Below are 6,436 nucleotides of genomic sequence, written 5' to 3'. Positions count from 1 at the left end.
GTGTGTACCCAGCTCCATAGCTTAACCATAGACTCAACAAGTCCTGTGCAGGTGTATTGTTCTAACCTTAACCGGACTCTTCACCATTTCACCGTGTGCAGTAGCTGTGGGTTTCTGTAAGCGTAAAAAGATCCAGAGTCTACAGTAAAGCTGAAGCTGTCGGAGATTAAACTTCATCTCACTTCTCTCCTCTTGTGTTTAATGTTGTTTTTAAACCGAGCCATATCCTCCTACAGACACGAGGTCATCGGCCTTCTGTTATTCCTCTCCTTTCTCCTTTTGTTGCGGTGAAAAAGGTTTATTTAATGCATTTTCCCCTTTGCCCCCCTGGCCCTATTACCAATTTATAAAAGAAACATTATCTTGAATCATTTAATTCGGGGCAATTAAATTTTGAAATGCTCCATTCATAATGCATGGCTCTCTAAGATAAAACCCCTTTAATCCTTGAATATATTATAATAATGGGCATTGGGGTGGGCAGTGGAGAGTGAGGAATGTCCAGTATTGTTAGTACTCGCTGCGTCAGTGCTGGGAGCAGGCCTGGGACCAGCACTCCCAAGTAATCCCGCCCAATGAATTATAAACTGCCATCCATATTAATATACAATGTCAGCGGCCCGTCTCATTGTGGGACGGCACCAAAGTGTTTACCGGTGTCACGCTGGTGATGCTGGGCGGTGGAGGGGTCAGCGTAGAGCTCTTGCGCTTTAAGAGAGGGAGCGTGAGATTGAAGGTGATAGACGGATGCGTTGTTATCTTGCTTTCTGCCATCTGCTCGTTAACTGCTTTAAGACCAATGCTTATTGTTTAGGTTACTTACTCTAGTATGTTGCAAAGGCCACTTTGTTTAGTCACATGCATTTTTAAGCAATTATTTAATGTTTAAGATCAGGTTTTTGAGCCACCGTTTTCTCCAAATATTTTGAGGAAAAAAGATTTTCAGTGTCATATTATAAAAGAAGTCTTATCGTGTGTTTTGAGAAAAATACATAACCTTGCTACAAAATAATTAACATGACAAAATAGTCATATTTAGAGAAAGAAACGGTCAGAATATTGTGACTATTTCCTCACAATATTCCATTGTTTTATTTTAATATTATGAGAAAGTCAGACTTTTAGAAAAGACACCTTTTTTAAGAGTATATGGTATATATTTCAAGAATCAAGTCAAGAGATGTTAGTCTATGTTCTGAACACAAACCTGTCAATCTTGGAAACTTCATATCGGTTATTAGCAAGCACGTAAGGAGCCTAGCGAATGAAGACGGCTATACGTGAAGGTCCTTCTACATGCACACAGACGGTACCAGAGCAGCTTTGTGTCTCATCAGCATGTACAGATGCTTCTTCTGTCTTTTAAGCCCTCCTGTTCTTTCAGAGGCACTAATGCTATTTTAATAGCTGGAGAAATAACGTTAGCAATGGCTGAATCCAGCACATGTATACATATTTACACAGAGCTTACTTAAACTACCCAGTTTTACTTTTCATCAATCAATTATATTAATTTGTAAAGCCCAATATCACAAATTAGCTTGAGAGGGCTCTACAATCTGTACAGGGTTACAAAGTTATTTTATTTGTCATTATACAACAGTGGTTGCACAACAAACTTCAGATTATAGTCTCAATTTTGCTGCATGAGAAAAATACACAAAAAAAACTATTATATATGGAGGATGAGTTAAGAAGTCTCACAGCCAGAAGAAAGAAGACATGTTACGACATCTTCTGTTCTTGGACTCTCGCATTGGAAAACGATACAGGTGATGCTGTTCTGGTCATATTCAGCCCTTCAGTTCAAAGCTGCCTGACCTTTTCTTAGACACCCAAATTCACCAATCTCACCAATATTCTCACGGTTTACTTAACTTGCTAAAACTTTTATAAAAGGTATCTGCATTTTATAAATCTGGTGGCACCATCACGTCAGCTTGACTTCCCCATCCCCTAGCTGTCCCCCGTCTTCCATAGCATGACTGACTATGTTCCAACTCCCTAAGCAGCTCATAATGGAAGTATCCATTTATTATTAAAGAGGTGGGTGGATGTGAGAGAGCTTGTGGTGTTTCTGGTCTGGCGTGAGAGGTCTTCATCACAAAGGAAACGAGGAATGAGGGGACAAAGGATGACTGGCAGAGAAGACGGAGTGAATAAAGATGAAGACTGGAGGAGGAGGAGGAGCACGACCTTCTTCTCCCTGAACAACTTGTCATGCGAGTGCGATGGTTTTAACATTTAAACAAAATAAATGTACAGCAGCACTCACAGAGGTAAAGCAAGGTTGCTGGGGAAAGACAGATGTTTGATGATTAACTATTATCTGTGATAACATGAAAAGCAGTGAAAGATGACATGCAAAAAGCCTAAAATTCCCTCTATCAGGATGGACAGAAGTGTGATAGATGTCATGTGTAAAGAATGAACGTTTTGCGAAAGGACAAGAGGTCCTTAAGCATGCAGCCATAACTGGCCACTCAACATTTTTTGCAGTTTGCTTTACGTAACCAGAACTTTGTTTCTTTACAGGCAAGGTATCTTTAAACTTTGCTCTGTTTCTAATCATCATTTTGAACTCATTTAATCCTAAACCTTTCCACCTAATTGACATCCTCACCCTAAACTATCTTTAATCTTGAAGGCTCGGCTTGATATCATTTAGTCCTAAAACCCCGACCCTAATCCTGCCTTTGCTGAAACCTTTTTGCAAAATCTAATCTAAATCTTACACCTAAATCCTAATTGAAAACCAGCCCTTTCAAGAGGTGAGGAGCAGCCTCCTGGTGGATTTCGAAGGCTGGTACAATAGTTCAATAACACTCGTGAACAACTCGTCCCAGCACCTAAACCAGGCTGAATCTGCGCTTCCACCTCCGCAGGCACCATTTCATTTTTAATCACCCTTTAGCCGACTGCAACCAGTATTTTGCAACAGTGGAACTGCTGCATGTATAATGGATGCTGCCTAATGCACAGGGAGCACGGCAGCAGAGTGGCTGTGTAGGGTCAGAGGTCACAGTGAGCCCAGTATACGCCTTCAAAGGGATTTCATCTTGGGTTGTTGATTAAGTTTAGAAAAGATTTCAATTTTCTTTTAGATTTTTAGTTCCATTATGCATATAAGCGTGTGCAAAGACTGTAAAGTGTCACCGCCACAATACTGACATTTAGGGAAACGACTCACTTCCAAATTTGATTTTGATCACATTGGAAGATGCAGAGAAGAAAGACAAATGGACACACGTGCTCAACCCAGATGCAAATGGCATGCTGATAAGGGAGTATAAATCATGTGTGTGTGTGTGTGTGTGGTCCGCCTAAATGCCCCCCATCCCCCACCCACACACCGGCTCTCAGGCTTTTATGAGTCATGAAACTGGATTTCATGTCTTTCCTCCTCTCTTCGACTTGTATCCTTTCGTTGTCCTTTCCTTTCTTCTTCTCTCTGCTTGTAATCTGACCTAGAAACACAGAAAAGATGGAGAGAGAAAAAAGAGGGAATCACAGAAGAGAAAAGAGAGACCAGCATTGTTGCCCTATCCATCTGATTTAAATGTAATAGCCAGGTATTTATTTCTCTCTTTCTTTCTTTCCTTCTCAATCCCTTCTCAGGGAGAGGAAACATCATTCTCTACTCTCCAGGTCAGAGAGGGAACAATTAAGTGTGGAGGACGCTGGGAGTCGCCTACAGGTGATGAATGACCGGGCCGGCTGCATCTGACAATATGCAGACAAGCCATATCATTTGCAAATGGATGTGAGGAGATGGAGGATGGGTGGGGTGCATGTGTGTAGGGAGCAGAGTCGGGGGCAGCCAAACTGGAGGAGGAGAGAAGAAGAGGAGGAGGGGAGTCAGAATGGAGCAGATGTGTGTGTGTGTGGGGTGGGGTTAACCCTTTCTAGGATAATTTCTCAACATGGAGAACAGGGACGAGGTGCAGGTTCTCTGCCAGGTGTGTCTGATTGAATGAATACAGCCCACTACTGACTAACCCCCATCTACCTGCACCGGCTCTGTGCAGGCGTGTCTCACAGGCGTAACAGCAACTTGAAGCATTTATTTAGGCTTCAATGTTTTCCCCACAAAATGCTTGCGAAAGTGCGGCACGGAATAAATTTGTTTGTGTCCAAAAAGCAGAGGCAGAGCAGCGGCTGAGTGGCGGAAATGCAGTCAGCTGTATTTGTAGTTCCAAAGAAGATGATAGGGGGGGGGGAAAGAAGATGCTCTCAGTTGTGTTATTACTTGTGACCCCTACTGGCCGAGTGCCGGTTAAGTATAGTGAGTGATGAGTAAGCACGCAAAGCACAATGGCAGTATAATCAAGGCAATACAATATGTTTTTTCAATTCATTTCAATTCATTTGTATAGCCCAAAAGCACAAAGTTGCCTCAGAGGGCTTTAAAGTCTGTTCAACATCCTCTGTCCCAGGACCCTCACATTGGTACAGGAAAAACTCCCCTCCCCCCCAAAAAAGGAAGAAACCTTAGGGAGAGCAACTGAGGAGGGATCTGTCTCTCAGGATGGACAGAACTGCAATAGATGTTATGTGTACAGAATGAATGTTTTACGAAAGGATAAGAGGCCCTTAAGCATGCAGCCATAACTGGCCACCCACATTTTTTAGATTAGCTGTTGACAGACACAGAGGAGCACTCTCACTCACTCACTCACTCAAGGATGCAAGCAGACATGCGAGCGATCGCATAGTTCTCCAGGCAGAGATAATGATGATAATGACAACAAATCCCATAAATTATTAACATTGCTGACATTTGCAGCTAAATAATAACACTAATAGAATCAATGTGCTTAGTTAAAAAGGAATTAAACTTTGTTTGCAAAGAAAGCAAAAAAAAATGTGTAGGCTTAAAAAAGAAAGTAAACTAAGAAAGACGTAAACATCTTTACAATCTAACACATCACAAAAATTACAAACGTAACTTCAAAATAACAACACTTTGGGACAAGAAACACCGGTCTCAAACACCAGTCTCCTGGTTGAAAGTACTGTGCTTGTTTGACCCAACCGTCCTGTTTCCTTATTCTTGCTCATCCCACTACATCATCACCCTCTTTTTTCATTATAGTGACGTGACTGCCCCGTGCTTCTCACACACACACGCTAATGAGTGCCTTGTGCGTCCGTATCGGACACAAAGGGGTGTGGAAAAGTGTTGGTATTTGAGGCTCTGGGAATGACAATGGGCTGGCTGTTGATGTCACATGTGAAATGTCAACGTTTACTTATTTTACCCTTTTCTTAGGTAAGTTACGTAGCCCACCTAACGCCACTTTTGTAACAAGCGTACTTATTTTACAAAACAAACATTTATTTCAATCCAAACCAAGATCTTTTCCTAAACCTAAACAAGTATTTTATTTGCGTAAGTAAACCTAAAAACTAAGCCTTAAAGAAGTTTATTTTGAAGAAAGACTATGCGTGTAATACAGGTTATGATATTGTAACCCTAGTTATATGAGCACAGGCGGAGCCCTCTACTAGGCTCTATGAGTAATACCCTCCTCTAGCCACAAGCACACATTTGCCCACGGAAATTTAGCAGAAGCATAGTAGGCCAATCAGGATGTGCCTACGTGCCGGCCCTACAATATATAATGCAGCACTCACCGACGTCCATATCCTACACCCTCTTCAGCGACTGGAGTAGAAGCAGCAGGGCCCCCTGAGTAGATGGCTCCACCTGTTGTTATAGAACCATGGTTACAATATCGCAACTTTTCATTCAACCTCACACATGCTGCGCTCTCTATTGGACTCTATTAGTATAGTAGGGGGAGCCCTATGAATACACCCCCTGCAGCAACATAACATCAACCCAAACACACTGATCCTGACCGGCTAACGGTTCGTCGATGTAGCCCACCCCTCACAGAAGTAGGGGGCCCCAGCCTACCCTGGTAGTACGCAACTGAACTGGAGAGAGTCATAACCCTCAACCTGAAAAACTCTTTGGAAACAAGGAGGGATTTGGTCTGAGAGCAGCCCTGCTGCAGTCACCACGAAGCAACAAACAACTGCGGTACACCAACAAGGCGGGTAGTTCACACACTCTCTTAGCTGAGGCAGCAACGCTTTCTTGAATGACAAGAAAGCTTGGAGAGGAGCACTCCAGAGGCTCAAAGGGTCCCTTCACCAAAGCCTCGAGCAACCATGGCAGTTCCCACTGCAGGCAGGAGGTAAGCAGTGACGTGCGGTGAGGTTCGTGGCTGGTGAGGCACTGACTCTTTCAGAGTCAGATTTACAAATATATGAACCCAATAGAGTAGCTTAAATTGGCAGCTTCAATTGGCAGCTTGCACATTGACTACTGGTTGTTTTTCATATTTCATATCAGCATTCTTTACACACGTACGGTACATATTTGATTCCACTGGGAGCGTGTGCACCACCCGCTAAAATTGCGAGA

This window comes from Anarhichas minor, unplaced genomic scaffold, assembly GCF_050575085.1.
Source record: "Anarhichas minor isolate MPS153535 unplaced genomic scaffold, ASM5057508v1 ptg000040l, whole genome shotgun sequence".
NCBI classification, from domain to species: Eukaryota; Metazoa; Chordata; class Actinopteri; order Perciformes; family Anarhichadidae; genus Anarhichas; species Anarhichas minor.
Note: the sequence above shows the minus strand (reverse complement) of the source record.